We start from the raw sequence: 15466 nt of genomic DNA on the forward strand, positions 1-15466 counted from the left end.
AACCTGTGCATTTTTTAAAAGTAGAGACCTAGGGGAATCCAAGATGGGGTAACTTGTGGGGCTCTGACCAGGTTCTGTTACCCAGAATCCTTTGCAAACCTCAAAATTTGGCTTTCTTACATTTCGGTGACAGAAAGTTCTGGAATCTGAGAGGAGCCACAAATTTCCTTCCACCCAGCGTTCCCCCAAGCCTCCGATATAAATGGTACCTCACTTGTGTGGGTAGGCCCTAGCGCCCGCGACAGGATATGCCCCAAAACACAACGTGGACACATCACAGAAAACAGAGCTGTTATTGCAAAGTGCCTACCTGTAGATTTTGGCCTTTAGCTCAGCCGGCACCTAGGGAAATCTACCAAACCTGTGCATTTTTGAAAACTAGAGACCAGGGGGAATCTAAGAAGGGGTGACTTGTGGGGCTCTGACCCGGTTCTGTTACCCAGAATCCTTTGCAAACCTCAAATTTTGGCTAAAAAAACGCATTTTCCTGCACATTTCGGTGACAGAAAGTTCTGGAATCTGGGAGGAGCCACAAGTTTCCTTCACCCAACGTTCCCCCAAGTCTCCTGATAAATATGATACCTCACTTGTGTGGGTAGGCCTAGCGCCCGCGACAGGAAACGCCCCAAAACGCAACGTGGACACATACCATTTTTTGAAAGAAAATAGAGGTGTTTTTTGCAAAGTACCTACCTGTAGATTTTGGCCTCTAGCTCAGCCGGCACCTAGGGAAACCTACCAAACCTGTGCATTTTTTAAAAGTAGAGACCTAGGGGAATCCAAGATGGGGTAACTTGTGGGGCTCTGACCAGGTTCTGTTACCCAGATCCTTTGCAAACCTCAAAATTTGGCTTTCCTTACATTTCGGTGACAGAAAGTTCTGGAATCTGAGAGGAGCCACAAATTTCCTTCCACCCAGCGTTCCCCCAAGCCTCCCGATATAAATGGTACCTCACTTGTGTGGGTAGGCCTAGCGCCCGCGACAGGATATGCCCCAAAACACAACGTGGACACATCACAGAAAACAGAGCTGTTTATTGCAAAGTGCCTACCTGTAGATTTTGGCCTTTAGCTCAGCCGGCACCTAGGGAAATCTACCAAACCTGTGCATTTTTGAAAACTAGAGACCAGGGGGAATCTAAGAAGGGGTGACTTGTGGGGCTCTGACCAGGTTCTGTTACCCAGAATCCTTTGCAAACCTCAAAATTTGGCTAAAAAAACAAATTTTCCTCACATTTCGGTGACAGAAAGTTCTGGAATCGGAGAGGAGCCACAAATTTCCTTCCACCCAGCGTTCCCCCAAGTCTCCCGATAAAAATGATACCTCACTTGTGTGGGTAGGCCTAGCGCCCCCGACAGGAAACACCCCAAAACACAACGTGGACACATCGCATTTTTTGAAAGAAAACAGAGCTGTTTTTTGCAAAGTGCCTACCTGTAGATTTTGGCCTCTAGCTCAGCCGGCACCTAGGGAAACCTACCAAACCTGTGCATTTTTGAAAACTAGAGACCTAGGGGAATCCAAGATGGGGTGACTTGTGGGGCTCTGACCAGGTTCTGTTACCCAGAATCCTTTGCAAATCTCAAAATGTGGCTAAAAAAACATATTTTCCTCACATTTCGGTGACAGAAAGTTCTGGAATCTGATGGGAGCCACAAATTTCCTTCCACCCAGCGTTCCCCCAAGTCTCCAGATAAAAATGGTACCTCACTTGTGTGGGTAGGCCTAGCACCCGCGACAGGATATGCCCCAAAACACAACATGGACACATCACAGAAAACAGAGTTGTTTTTTGCAAAGTACCTACCTGTAGATTTTGGCCTCTAGCTCAGCCGGCACCTAGGGAAACCTACCTAACCTGTGCATTTTTGAAAACTAGAGACCTGGGGGAATCCAAGATGGGGTGACTTGTGGGGCTCTGACCAGGTTCTGTTACCCAGAATCCTTTGCAAACCTCAAATATTGGCTAAAAAAACGCATTTTCCTCACATTTCGGTGACAGAAAGTTCTGGAATCTCAGAGGAGCCACAAATTTCCTTCCACCCAGCGTTCCCCCAAGTCTCCCGATAAAAATGATACCTCACTTGTGTGGGTAGGCCTAGCGCCTGCGACAGGAAATGTCCCAAAACGCCACGTGGACACATCCCATTTTTTTAAAGAAAACAGAGGTGTTTTTTGCAAAGTACCCACCTGTAGATTTTGGCCTCTAGCTCAGCCGGCACCTAGGGAAACCTACCAAACCTGTGCATTTTTTAAAACTAGAGACCTAGGGGAATCCAAGATGGGTGACTTGTGGGGCTCTGACCAGGTTCTGTTACCCAGAATCCTTTGCAAACCTCAAATATTGGCTAAAAAAACGCATTTTCCTCACATTTCGGTGACAGAAAGATCTGGAATCTCAGAAGAGCCACAAATTTCCTTCCACCCAGCGTTCCCCCAAGTCTCCCGATAAAAATGATACCTCACTTGTGTGGGTAGGCCTAGCGCCTGCGACAGGAAATGTCCCAAAACGCCACGTGGACACATCCCATTTTTTTTTAAAAAACAGAGGTGTTTTTTGCAAAGTACCTACCTGTAGATTTTGGCCTCTAGCTCAGCCGGCACCTAGGGAAACCTACCAAACCTGTGCATTTTTTAAAACTAGAGACCTAGGGGAATCCAAGATGGGGTGACTTGTGGGGCTCTGACCAGGTTCTGTTACACAGAATCCTTTGCAAACCTCACAATTTGGCTAAAAAAACATATTTTCCTTACATTTCGGTGACAGAAAGTTCTGGAATCTGAGAGGAGCCACAAATTTCCTTCCACCCAGCGTTCCCCCAAGTCTCCCGATATAAATGGTACCTCACTTGTGTAGTTAGGCCTAGCGCCCGCGACAGGATATGCCCCAAAACACAACGTGGACACATCACAGAAAACAGAGCTGTTTTTTGCAAAGTGCCTACCTGTAGATTTTGGCCTCTAGCTCAGCCGGCACCTAGGGAAACCTACCAAACCTGTGCATTTTTTAAAACTAGAGACCCAGGGGAATCCAAGATGGGGTGACTTGTGGGGCGTTGACAGGTTCTGTTACCCAGAATCCTTTGCAAACCTCAAAATTTGGCTAAAAAAACACATTTTCCTCACATTTCGGTGACAGAAAGTTCTGGAATCTGGGAGGAGCCACAAATTTCCTTCCACCCAGCGTTCCCCCAAGTCTCCAGATAAAAAAGGTACCTCACTTGTGTGGGTAGGCCTAGCGCCCTCGACAGGATATGCCCCAAAACACAACGTGGACACATCACAGACAACAGAGCTGTTTTTTGCAAAGTACCTACCTGTAGATTTTGGCCTCTAGCTCAGCCTGCACCTAGGGAAACCTACCAAACCTGTGCATTTTTGAAAACTAGAGACCTAGGGGAATACAAGATGGGTGACTTGTGGGGCTCTGACCAGGTTCTGTTACCCAGAATCCTTTGCAAACCTCAAATTTTGGCTAAAAAAACATGTTTTCCTCACATTTCGGTGACAGAAAGTTCAGGAATCTGAGAGGAGCCACAAATTTCCTTCCACTCAGCGTTTCCCCAAGTCTCCCGATAAAAATGATACCTCACTTGTGTGCGTAGGCCTAGCAGCCGCGACAGAAGACACCCCAAAACACAACGTGGACAAATCCCATTTTTTGAAAGAAAACAGAGCTGTTTTTTGCAAAGTGCCTACCTGTAGATTTTGGCCTCTACCTCAGCCGACACCTAGGGAAACTTACCAAACCTGTGCATTTTTGAAAACTAGAGACCTAGGGGAATCCAAGATGGGGTGACTTGTGGGGCTCTGACCAGGTTCTGTTACCCAGAATCCTTTGCAAACATCAGATTTTGCCTAAAAAAACATATTTTCCTCACATTTCGGTGACAGAAAGTTCTGGAATCTGAAAGGAGCCACAAATTTCCTTCCACCCAGCGTTCCCGGAGTCTCCCGATGAAAATTATACCTCACTTGTGTGGGTAGGCCTAGCTCCCGCGACAGGAAACGCCCCAAAACACAACGTGGACACATCCCATTTTTTTAAAGAAAACAGAGCTGTTTTTTGCAAAGTGCCTACCTGTAGATTTTGGCTTCTAACTCAGCCGGCACCTAGAGAAACTTACCAAACCTGTGCATTTTTGAAAACTAGAGACCTAGGGGAATCCAAGATGGGGTGACTTGTGGGGCTCTGACCAGGTTCTGTTACCCAGAATCCTTTGCAAACATCAGATTTTGGCTAAAAAAACATATTTTCCTCACATTTCGGTGACAGAAAGTTCTGGAATCTGAGAGGAGCCACAAATTTCCTTCCACCCAGCGTTCCCCCAAGTCTCCCGATAAAAATGATACCTCACTTGTGTGGGTAGGCCTAGCGCCCGCGACAGCAAACAACCCAAAACACAACGTGGACACATCCCATTTTTTTAAAGAAAACAGAGCTGTTTTTTGCAAAGTGCCTACCTGTAGATTTTGGCCTCTAGCTCAGCCGGCACCTAGGGAAACCTACCAAACCTGTGCATTTTTTAAAACTAGAGACCTAGGGGAATCCAAGATGGGTTGACTTTTGAGGCTCTGACCCGGTTCTGTTACCCAGAATCCTTTGCAAACCTCAAATTTTGGCTAAAAAAACGCATTTTCCTCACATTTCGGTGACAGAAAGTTCTGGAATCTGAGAGGAGCCACAAGTTTCCTTCCACCCAACGTTCCCCCAAGTCTCCCGATAAATATGATACCTCACTTGTGTGGGTAGGCCTAGCGCCCGCGACAGGAAACGCCCCAAAACGCAACGTGGACACATACCATTTTTTGAAAGAAAATAGAGGTGTTTTTTTTGCAAAGTACCTACCCGTAGATTTTGGCCTCTAGCTCAGCCGGCACCTAGGGAAACCTACCAAACCTGTGCATTTTTTACAACTAGAGACCTAGGGGAATCCAAGATGGGGTAACTTGTGGGGCTCTGACCAGGTTCTGTTACCCAGAATCCTTTGCAAACCTCAAAATTTGGCTTTCCTTACATTTCGGTGACAGAAAGTTATGGAATCTGAGAGGAGCCACAAATTTCCTTCCACCCAGCGTTCCCCCAAGCCTCCCGATATAAATGGTACCTCACTTGTGTGGGTAGGCCTAGCGCCCGCGACAGGATATGCCCCAAAACACAACGTGGACACATCACAGAAAACAGAGCTGTTTATTGCAAAGTGCCTACCTGTAGATTTTGGCCTTTAGCTCAGCCGGCACCTAGGGAAACCTACCAAACCTGTGCATTTTTTAAAACTAGAGACCAGGGGGAATCTAAGAAGGGGTGACTTGTGGGGCTCTGACCAGGTTCTGTTACCCAGAATCCTTTGCAAAGCTCAAAATTTGGCTAAAAAAACACATTTTCCTCACATTTCGGTGACAGAAAGTTCTGGAATCGGAGAGGAGCCACAAATTTCCTTCCACCCAGCGTTCCCCCAAGTCTCCCGATAAAAATGATACCTCACTTGTGTGGGTAGGCCTAGCGCCCACGACAGGAAACATCCCAAAACACAACGTGGACACATCGCATTTTTTGAAAGAAAACAGAGCTGTTTTTTGCAAAGTGCCTACCTGTAGATTTTGGCCTCTAGCTCAGCCGGCACCTAGGGAAACCTACCAAACCTGTTCATTTTTGAAAACTAGAGACCTAGGGGAATCCAAGATGGGGTGACTTGTGGGGCTCTGACCAGGTTCTGTTACCCAGAATCCTTTGCAAATCTCAAAATGTGGCTAAAAAAACATATTTTCCTCACATTTCGGTGACAGAAAGTTCTGGAATCTGATGGGAGCCACAAATTTCCTTCCACCCAGCGTTCCCCTAAGTCTCCAGATAAAAATGGTACCTCACTTGTGTGGGTAGGCCTAGCACCCGCGACAGGATATGCCCCAAAACACAACATGGACACATCACAGAAAACAGAGCTGTTTTTTGCAAAGTACCTACCTGTAGTTTTTGGCCTCTAGCTCAGCCGGCACCTAGGGAAACCTACCTAACCTGTGCATTTTTGAAAACTAGAGACCTAGGGGAATCTAAGATAGGGTGACTTGTGGTGCTCTGACCAGGTTCTGTTACCCAGAATCCTTTGCAAACCTCAATATTTGGCTAAAAAAACATTTTTTCCTTACATTTCGGTTACAGAAAGTTCTGGAATCTGAGAGAAGCCACCAATTTCCTTCCACCCAGCATTCCCCCAAGTGTCCCGATATAAATGGTACCTCACTTGTGTAGGTAGGCCTAGCGCCCGCGACAGGATATGCCCCAAAACACAATGTGGACACTTCACAGAAAACAGAGCTGTTTTTTGCAAAGTGGCTACCTGTAGATTTTGGCCTCTAGCTCAGCCGGCACCTAGGGAATCCTACCAAACCTGTGCATTTTTGAAAACTAGAGACCTAGGGGAATCCAAGATGGGTGACTTGTGGGGCTATGACCAGGTTCTGTTACCCAGAATCCTTTGCAAACCTCACATTTTGGCTAAAAACACGCATTTTCCTCACATTTCGGTGACAGAAAGTTCTGGAATCTCAGAGGAGCCACAAATTTCCTTCCACCCAGCGTTTCCCCAAGTCTCCTGATAAAAATGATACCTCACTTGTGTGCGTAGGCCTAGCGGCCGTGACAGGAGACGCCCCAAAACACAACGTGGACACATCCCATTTTTTGAAAGAAAACAGAGATGTTTTTTGCAAAGTGCCTACCTGTAGATTTTGGCCTCTAACTCAGCCGGCACCTAGGGAAACTTAAAAAACCCGTGCATTTTTTAAAACTAGAGACCTAGGGGAATCCAAGATGGGGTGACTTGTGGGGCTCTGACCAGGTTCTGTTACCCAGAATCCTTTGCAAACCTCAAAATTTGGCTAAAAAAACACATTTTCCTCTCATTTCGGTGACAGAAAGTTCTGGAATCTGGGAGGAGCCACATATTTCCTTCCACCCAGCGTTCCCCCAAGTCTCCAGATAAAAAAGGTACCTCACTTATGTGGGTAGGCCTAGCGCCCGCGACAGGATATGCCCCAAAACACAACGTGGACACATCACAGACAACAGAGCTGTTTTTTGCAAAGTGCCTACCTGTAGATTTTGGCCTCTAGCTCAGCCTGCACCTAGGGAAACCTACCAAACCTGTGCATTTTTGAAAACTAGAGACCTAGGGGAATACAAGATGGGTGACTTGTGGGGCTCTGACCAGGTTCTGTTACCCAGAATCCTTTGCAAACCTCACATTTTGGCTAAAAAAACACATTTTCCTCTCATTTCGGTGACAGAAAGTTCTGGAATCTGGGAGGAGCCACATTTTTCCTTCCACCCAGCGTTCCCCCAAGTCTCCAGATAAAAAAGGTACCTCACTTATGTGGATAGGCCTAGCGCCCGCGACAGGATATGCCCCAAAACACAACGTGGACACATCACAGACAACAGAGCTGTTTTTTGCAAAGTACCTACCTGTAGATTTTGGCCTCTAGCTCAGCCTGCACCTAGGGAAACCTACCAAACCTGTGCATTTTTGAAAACTAGAGACCTAGGGGAATACAAGATGGGTGACTTGTGGGGCTCTGACCAGGTTCTGTTACCCAGAATCCTTTGCAAACCTCACATTTTGGCTAAAAAAACACATTTTCCTCTCATTTCGGTGACAGAAAGTTCTGGAATCTGGGAGGAGCCACATTTTTCCTTCCACCCAGCGTTCCCCCAAGTCTCCAGATAAAAAAGGTACCTCACTTGTGTGGGTAGGCCTAGCGCCCGCGACAGGATATGCCCCAAAACACAACGTGGACACATCACAGACAACAGAGCTGTTTTTTGCAAAGTGCCTACCTGTAGATTTTGGCCTCTAGCTCAGCCTGCACCTAGGGAAACCTACCAAACCTGTGCATTTTTGAAAACTAGAGACCTAGGGGAATCCAAGATGGGTGACTTGTGGGGCTCTGACCAGGTTCTGTTACCCAGAATCCTTTGCAAACCTCAAATATTGGCTAAAAAAATGCATTTTCCTCACATTTCGGTGACAGAAAGTTCTGGAATCTGAGAGGAGCCACAAATTTCCTTCCACCCAGCGTTTCCCCAAGTCTCCCGATAAAAATGATACCTGACTTGTGTGCGTAGGCCTACCGGCCGTGACAGGAGACGCCCCAAAACACAACGTGGACACATCCCATTTTTTGAAAGAAAACAGAGCTGTTTTTTGCAAAGTGCCTACCTGTAGATTTTGGCCTCTAACTCAGCCGGCACCTAGGGAAACTTACCAAACCTGTGCATTTTTGAAAGCTAGAGACCTAGGGGAATCCAAGATGGGGTGACTTGTGGGGCTCTGACCAGGTTCTGTTACCCAGAATCCTTTGCAAACCTCAAATTTTGGCTAAAAAAACATGTTTTCCTCACATTTCGGTGACAGAAAGTTCTGGAATCTGAGAGGAGCCACAAATTTCCTTCCACTCAGCGTTTCCCCAAGTCTCCCGATAAAAATGATACCTCACTTGTGTGCGTAGGCCTAGCAGCCGCGACAGAAGACGCCCCAAAACACAACGTGGACACATCCCATTTTTTGAAAGAAAACGGAGCTGTTTTTTGCAAAGTGCCTACCTGTAGATTTTGGCCTCTACCTCAGCCGGCACCTAGGGAAACCTACCAAACCTGTGCATTTTTGAAAACTAGAGACCAGGGGGAATCTAAGAAGGGGTGACTTGTGGGGCTCTGACCAGGTTCTGTTACCCAGAATCCTTTGCAAACCTCAAAATTTGGCTAAAAAAACGCATTTTCCTCACATTTCGGTAACAAAAAGTTCTGGAATCTGAGAGGAGCCACAAATTTCCATCCACACAGCATTCCCCCAAGTCTCCCGATAAAAATGATACCTCACTTGTGTGGGTAGGCCTATCGCCCGCGAAAGGAAACACCCGAAAACACAACTTGGACACATCCCATTTTTTTAAAGAAAACAGAGCTGTTTTTTGCAAAGTGCCTACCTGTAGATTTTGGCCTCTAGCTCAGCCGGCACCTAGGGAAACCGACCAAACCTGTGCATTTTTTAAAACTAGAGACCTAGGGGAATCCAAGATGGGTGACTTGTGGGGCTCTGAACCAGGTTCTGTTACCCAGAATCCTTTGCAAATCTCAAATATTGGCTAAAAAAACGCATTTTCCTCACATTTCTGTGACAGAAAGTTCTGGAATCTCAGAGGAGCCACAAATTTCCTTCCACCCAGCGTTCCCCCAAGTCTCCCGATAAAAATGATACCTCACTTGTGTGGGTAGGCCTAGCGCCCGCGACAGGAAATGTCCCAAAACGCCACGTGGACACATCCCATTTTTTTAAAGAAAACAGAGGTGTTTTTTGCAAAGTACCTACCTGTAGATTTTGGCCTCTAGCTCAGCCGGCACCTAGGGAAACCTACCAAACCTGTGCATTTTTGAAAACTAGAGACCTAGGGGAATCCAAGTTGGGGTGACTTGTGGGGCTCTGACCAGGTTCTGTTACACAGAATCCTTTGCAAACCTCACAATTTGGCTAAAAAAACATATTTTCCTTACATTTCGGTGACAGAAAGTTCTGGAATCTGAGAGGAGCCACAAATTTCCTTCCACCCAGCGTTCCCCCAAGTCTCCCGATATAAATGGTACCTCACTTGTGTAGGTAGGCCTAGCGCCCGCGACAGGATATGCCCCAAAACACAACGTGGACACATCACAGAAAACAGAGCTGTTTTTTGCAAAGTGCCTACCTGTAGATTTTGGCCTCTAGCTCAGCCGGCACCTAGGGAAACCTACCAAACCTGTGCATTTTTTAAAATTAGAGACCTAGGGGAATCCAAGATGGGGTGACTTGTGGGGCTTTGACCAGGTTCTGTTACCCAGAATCCTTTGCAAACCTCAAAATTTGGCTAAAAAAACACATTTTCCTCACATTTCGGTGACAGAAAGTTCTGGAATCTGGGTGGAGCCACATATTTCCTTCCACTCAGCGTTCCCCCAAGTCTCCAGATAAAAAAGGTACCTCACTTGTGTGGGTAGGCCTAGCGCCCGCGACAGGATATGCCCCAAAACACAACGTGGACAGATCACAGACAACAGAGCTGTTTTTTGCAAAGTACCTACCTGTAGATTTTGGCCTCTAGATCAGCCTGCACCTAGGGAAACCTACCAAACCTGTGCATTTTTGAAAACTAGAGACCTAGGGGAATACAAGATGGGTGACTTGTGGGGCGCTGACTAGGTTCTGTTACCCAGAATCCTTTGCAAACCTCACATTTTGGCTAAAAAAACACATTTTCCTCACATTTCGGTGACAGAAAGTTCTGGAATCTGAGAGGAGCCACAAATTTCCTTCCACCCAGCGTTTCCCCAAGTCTCCCGATAAAAATGATACCTCACTTGTGTGCGTAGGCCTAGCGGCCGTGACAGGAGACGCCCCAAAACACAACGTGGACACATCCCATTTTTTTAAAGAAAACAGAGCTGTTTTTTGCAAAGTGCCTACCTGTAGATTTTGGACTCTAACTCAGCCGGCACCTAGGGAAACTTACCAAACCTGTGCATTTTTGAAAACTAGAGACCTAGGGGAATCCAAGATGGGGTGACTTGTGGGGCTCTGACCAGGTTCTGTTACCCAGAATCCTTTGCAAACCTCAAATTTTGGCTAAAAAAACATGTTTTCCTCACATTTCGGTGACAGAAAGTTCTGGAATCTGAGAGGAGCCACACATTTCCTTCCACTCAGCGTTTCCCCAAGTCTCCCAATAAAAATGATACCTCACTTGTGTGCGTAGGCCTAGCAGCCGCGACAGAAGACGCCCCAAAACACAACGTGGACACATCCCATTTTTTGAAAGAAAATGGAGCTGTTTTTTGCAAAGTGCCTACCTGTAGATTTTGGCCTCTACCTCAGCCGGCACCTAGGGAAACTTACCAAACCTGTGCATTTTTGAAAACTAGAGACCTAGGGGAATCCAAGATGGGGTGACTTGTGGGGCTCTGACCAGGTTCTGTTACCCAGAATCCTTTACAAACATCAGATTTTGCCTAAAAAAACATATTTTCCTCACATTTCGGTGACAGAAAGTTCTGGAATCTGAAAGGAGCCACAAATTTCCTTCCACCCAGCGTTCCCGGAGTCTCCTGATGAAAATGATACCTCACTTGTGTGGGTAGGCCTAGCTCCCGCGACAGGAAACGCCCCAAAATACAACGTGGACACATCCCATTTTTTTAAAGAAAACAGAGCTGTTTTTTGCAAAGTGCCTACCTGTAGATTTTGGCCTCTAACTCAGCCGGCACCTAGAGAAACTTACCAAACCTGTGCATTTTTGAAAACTAGAGACCTAGGGGAATCCAAGATGGGGTGACTTGTGGGGCTCTGACCAGGTTCTGTTACCCAGAATCCTTTGCAAACATCAGATTTTGGCTAAAAAAACATATTTTCCTCACATTTCGGTGACAGAAAGTTCTGGAATCTGAGAGGAGCCACAAATTTCCTTCCACCCAGCGTTCCCCCAAGTCTCCCGATAAAAATGATACCTCACTTGTGTGGGTAGGCCTAGCGCCCGCGACAGCATACAACCCAAAACACAACATGGACACATCCCATTTTTTTAAAGAAAACAGAGCTGTTTTTTGCAAAGTGCCTACCTGTAGATTTTGGCCTCTAACTCAGCCGGCACCTAGGGAAACCTACCAAACCTGTGCATTTTTGAAAACTAGAGACCTAGGGGAATCCAAGATGGGGTGACTTGTGGGGCTCTGACCAGGTTCTGTTACACAGAATCCTTTGCAAACCTCACAATTTGGTTAAAAAAACACATTTTCCTCACATTTTGGTGACAGAAAGTTCTGGAATCTGGGAGGAGCCACAAATTTACTATCACCCAGCGTTCCCCCAAGTCTCCAGATAAAAATGGTACCTCACTTGTGTGGGTAGGCCTAGCGCCCGCGACAGGATATGCCCCAAAACACAACGTGGACACATCACAGACAACAGAGCTGTTTTTTGCAAAGTACCTACCTGTAGATTTTGGCCTCTAGCTCAGCCGGCACCTAGGGAAACCTACCAAACCTGTGCATTTTTTAAAACTAGAGACCTAGGGGAATCCAAGATGGGGTGACTTGTGGGGCTCTGACCAGGTTCTGTTACCCAGAATCCATTGCAAACCTCACAATTTGGCTAAAAAAACATATTTTCCTTACATTTCGGTGACAGAAAGTTCTGGAATCTGAGAGGAGCCACAAATTTCCTTCCACCCAGCGTTCCCCCCAGTCTCCCGATATAAATGGTACCTCACTTGTGTGGGTAGGCCTAGCACCCGCGACAGGATATGCCCCAAAACACAACATTGACACATCACAGAAAACAGAGCTGTTTTTTGCAAAGTGCCTACCTGTAGATTTTGGCCTCTAGCTCAGCCGGCACCTAGGGAAACCTACCAAACCTGTGCATTTTTGAAAACTAGAGACCTAGGGGAATCCAAGATGGGGTGACTTTTGAGGCTCTGACCCGGTTCTGTTACCCAGAATCCTTTGCAAACCTCAAATTTTGGCTAAAAAAACGCATTTTCCTCACATTTCGGTGACAGAAAGTTCTGGAATCTGAGAGGAGCCACAAGTTTCCTTCCACCCAACGTTCCTCCAAGTCTCCCGATAAATATTATACCTCACTTGTGTGGGTAGGCCTAGTGCCCGCGACAGGAAATGCCCCAAAACGCAACGTGGACACATACCATTTTTTGAAAGAAAATAGAGGTGTTTTTTGCAAAGTACCTACCTGTAGATTTTGGCCTCTAGCTCAGCCGGCACCTAGGGAAACCTACCAAACCTGTGCATTTTTTAAAACTAGAGACCAAGGGGAATCCAAGATGGGGTAACTTGTGGGGCTCTGACCAGGTTCTGTTACCCAGAATCCTTTGCAAACCTCAAAATTTGGCTTTCCTTACATTTCGGTGACAGAAAGTTCTGGAATCTGAGAGGAGCCACAAATTTCCTTCCACCCAGCGTTCCTCCAAGTCTCCCGATATAAATTGTACCTCAGTTGTGTGGGTAGGCCTAGCGCCCATGACAGGATATGCCCCAAAACACAACGTGGACACATCACAGAAAACAGAGCTGTTTTTTGCAAAGTGCCTACCTGTAGATTTTGGCCTCTAGCTCAGCCGGCACCTAGTGAAACCTACGAAAACTGTGCATTTTTGAAAACTAGAGACCTAGGGGAATCCAAGATGGGGTGACTTGTGGGGCTCTGACCAGGTTCTGGTACTCAGAATCCTTTTCAAACCTCAAAAATTGGCTAAAAAACACATTTTCCTCACATTTCGGTGACAGAAAGTTCTGGAATCGGAGAGGAGCCACAAATTTCCTTCCACCCAGCGTTCCCCCAAGTCTCCAGATAAAAATGGTACCTCACTTGTGTGGGTAGGCCTAGCGCCCGCGACAGGAAACACCCCAAAACACAACGTGGACACATCGCATTTTTTGAAAGAAAACAGAGCTGTTTTTTGCAAAGTGCCTACCTGTAGATTTTGGCCTCTAGCTCAGCCGGCACCTAGGGAAACCTACCAAACCTGTGCATTTTTGAAAACTAGAGACCTAGTGGAATCCAAGATGGGGTGACTTGTGGGGCTCTGACCAGGTTCTGGTACCCAGAATCCTTTTCAAACCTCAAAATTTGGCTAAAAAACAAATTTTCCTCACATTTCGGTGACAGAAAGTTCTGGAATCTGAGAGGAGCCACAAATTTCCTTCCACCCAGCGTTCCCCCAAGTCTCCCGATAAAAATGATACCTCACTTGTGTGGGTAGGCCTAGCGCCCGCGACAGGAAACACCCCAAAACACAACGTGGACACATCGCATTTTTTTAAGGAAAACAGAGCTGTTTTTTGCAAAGTGCATACCTGTAGATTTTGGCCTCTAGCTCAGCCGGCACCAAGGGAAACCTGCCAAACCTGTCCATTTGTGAAAACTAGAGACCTAGGGGAATCCAAGATGGGGTGACTTGTGGGGCTCTGACCAGGTTCTGTTACCCAGAATCCTTTGCAAATCTCAAAATGTGGCTAAAAAAACACATTTTCCTCACATTTCGGTGACAGAAAGTTCTGGAATCTGATGGGAGCCACAAATTTCCTTCCACCCAGCGTTCCCCCAAGTCTCCAGATAAAAATGGTACCTCACTTGTGTGGGTATGCCTAGCGCCCGCGACAGGATATGCCCCAAAACACAACATGGACACATCACAGAAAACAGAGCTGTTTTTTGCAAAGTACCTACCTGTAGATTTTGGCCTCTAGCTCAGCCGGCACCTAGGTAAACCTACCAAACCTGTGCATTTTTGAAAACTAGAGACCTAGGGGAATCCAAGATGGGGTGACTTGTGGGGCTCTGACCAGGTTCTGTTACCCAGAATCCTTTGCAAACCCCAATATTTGGCTAAAAAAACATATTTTCCTTACATTTCGGTTACAGAAAGTTCTGGAATCTGAGAGGAGCCACCAATTTCCTTCCACCCAGCATTCCCCCAAGTCTCCCGATATAAATGGTACCTCACTTGTGTGGGTAGGCCTAGCACCCGCGACAGGATATGCCCCAAAACACAACGTGGACACATCACAGAAAATAGAGCTGTTTTTTGCAAAGTGGCTACCTGTAGATTTTAGCCTCTAGCTCAGCCGGCACCTAGGGAAACCTACCAAACCTGTGCATTTTTGAAAACTAAAGACCTAGGGGAATCTAAGAAGGGGTGACTTGTGGGGCTCTGACCAGGTTCTGTTACCCAGAATCCTTTGCAAACCTCAAAATGTGGCTAAAAAAACACATTTTCCTCACATTTCAGTGACAGAAAGTTCTGGAATCTGAGAGGAGCCACAAATTTCCTTCCACCCAGCTTTCCCCCAAGTCTCCCGATAAAAATATAACCTCACTTGTGTGGGTAGACCCAGCGCCCGCGACAGGAAACGCCCCAAAACGCAACGTGGACACATACCATTTTTTGAAAGAAAACAGAGGTGTTTTTTGCAAAGTACCTACCTGTAGATTTTGGCCTCTAGCTCAGCCGGCACCCAGGGAAACCTACCAAACCTGTGCATTTCTTAAAACTAGAGACCTAGGGGAATCCAAGATGGGGTAACTTGTGGGGCTCTGACCAGGTTCTGTTACCCAGAATCCTTTACAAACCTCAAAATTTGGCTAAAAAAACATATTTTCCTCACATTTCGGTGACAGAAAGTTCTGGAATCTGAGAGGAGCCACAAATTTCCTTCCACTCAGCGTTTCCCCAAGTCTCCCGATAAAAATGATACCTCACTTGTGTGCGTAGGCCTAGCAGCCGCGACAGAAGACGCCCCAAAACACAACGTGGACACATCCCATTTTTTGAAAGAAAATGGAGCTGTTTTTTGCAAAGTGCCTACCTGTAGATTTTGGCCTCTACCTCAGCCGGCACCTAGGGAAACTTACCAAACCTGTG

The sequence above is a fragment of the Pleurodeles waltl genome, chromosome 2_2 (genome assembly GCF_031143425.1).
Source record: "Pleurodeles waltl isolate 20211129_DDA chromosome 2_2, aPleWal1.hap1.20221129, whole genome shotgun sequence".
NCBI classification, from domain to species: domain Eukaryota; kingdom Metazoa; phylum Chordata; class Amphibia; order Caudata; family Salamandridae; genus Pleurodeles; species Pleurodeles waltl.